Source organism: Bos javanicus, chromosome 22 (genome assembly GCF_032452875.1).
Source record: "Bos javanicus breed banteng chromosome 22, ARS-OSU_banteng_1.0, whole genome shotgun sequence".
Classification (NCBI taxonomy): domain Eukaryota; kingdom Metazoa; phylum Chordata; class Mammalia; order Artiodactyla; family Bovidae; genus Bos; species Bos javanicus.
This window is the reverse complement of record NC_083889.1, coordinates 60,659,076-60,661,009: the sequence shown is the minus strand read 5'-3', so window position 1 is coordinate 60,661,009 and position 1,934 is coordinate 60,659,076.

The following is a 1,934-nucleotide window of genomic DNA, read 5'->3' as shown; positions in this document are numbered from 1 at the left end:
CACAAGTAGAAGCAGGGCGGGGAGAGGGGAAGGCAGAGGGGAGCCACAGCACGCCCCTGAGCAGGAGACCTTAGGACCCGGCCAGAGGGAGCAGCGGCCTGAGCTGGAAGGGAAACGGGTCACGCGGCCACCGTCCAAGGCCACACACCCTCCGAGTTAATGTTTCCTCCCAACACACACACGGCACTGGCTCCCGAATTCCTAGAGGACCGCTGAATCATCCTTACACAACAGAAAGAGCCTCCATCAGGCCACCCGTCCACCTGACTTGAGCCAGACTCTCCCTCTAAGCTGCCCCCAGACTGCCCCTCCCCCACAACGAAGGCTGAGACAGCCCTCACTGTACTATCCGTGCCCCCGACCACCCCTCCCGCCCCGGCCACCGCGGGCTGAGCGTCGTCCATCTACGCTCACCGCTCTTAGATGCAAGCCCTACTTAGGGTTTGGGGTACACAGCTGAGACCCTGTCTCCACCTCAGGGATCTTCCTGTTGTGAAGAGAGACAAGCCTATGGATAAGTGCGTTATGGTGTGATCTGTGCTAACATTTAAAAAAAAGCTAGGATCATGGCATCTGGTCCCATCACTTCATGGCAAACAGATGGAAAAAAAGTGGAAGCAACAGATTTTATTTTCTTGAGCTCCAAAATCATTGCAGACAGTGACTACAGCCCTGAAATTAAAAATTGCTTGCTCCTTGGAAGGAAAGCTATGACAAATCTAGACAGCGTTATAGAAGCAGAGACATTAATTTTCCAACAAAAGTCTGTCTAGTCAAAGCTATGGTTTTTCCAATAGTCATGTATGGATGTGAGAGTTGGCTCATAAAGAAGCTGAAACTGAAAGCTGCTTAGTGTGTCTGACTCTCTGCGACCCCATGGACTGTAGCCCGCCAGACTCCTCTGTCCATGGGATTCTCCAGCCCAGAACACTGGAGCGGGTAGCAGTTCCCTTCTCCAGGGGATCTTCCCAACTCAGGGATTGAACCCAGGTCTCCTGCATTGCAAGTGGATTCTTTACTGTCTGAGCCACCAGGGAAGCCTCAAGAAGGCTGGGCGCCAAAGAATTGATAACTTTGAAACTGTGGTGCTGGAGAAGACTCTTGAGAGTCCCCTGAACTGCAAGGAGATCAAACCAGTCCATCCTAAAGGAGATCAACCTTGAATATTCACTGGAAGGACTGATGCTGAAGCTCCAAAACTTAGATCACCTGATGCCAAGAGCTGACTCATTGGCAAAGACCCTGATGCTGGGAAAGATTGAAGGTGGGAGGAGAAGGGGGTGACAGAGGAAGAGATGGTTGGATGGTATCACCAACTCAATGGACATGAATTTGAGCAAACTCCAGGAGATAGTGGAGAACAAAGGAGCCTGGTGTGCTGCAGTTCATGGGGTCGAAAAGAGCCAGACAGGGCTTAGCAACTGAATAAGAACAGGAAACACCAGGCACTGGGAGCTGGGGATTCCTGTGGACTGTGCAGCGGGGGAGATGGTGGTCAGGTCATCTCTGAGCCTGGGATAAGCCTGTGGCTGAGAGGGTGCAGAAGCACCCTGAAGCTCTCTGTGGTCACGTGGTGAGGGGTGGGGTCTGTCTTAGTGGGTGTGTGGTTGGGGAAAGCTTCCCTAAGGATGTGACCTTGAAGTACAGGCCTCCCGAGGTACAGGGGGTCTCCCCAGAAAGACATGACAGCTCTGTGCGAAGTTCCCAGGCCACTGAGTGAACTTACGGCCTCTGCGGGCCACTGTCCTTGGATCAAGTCAGCCCTGCAGAGAACGGCAGCAGGCCCTTTTAGAGCCCGTGACTCCTGGAAGGGTCCTCCCTCCCCCTCCCCCTCGTCCCCGCACCCCTGCCCCCACCCCGTGGCTTCCCGCCAGCCCCGCGCCCCTCCCCTCTGGGGTTCTGGCCTTGGCCGGGGCTCCGGGACTGGCGGGGAC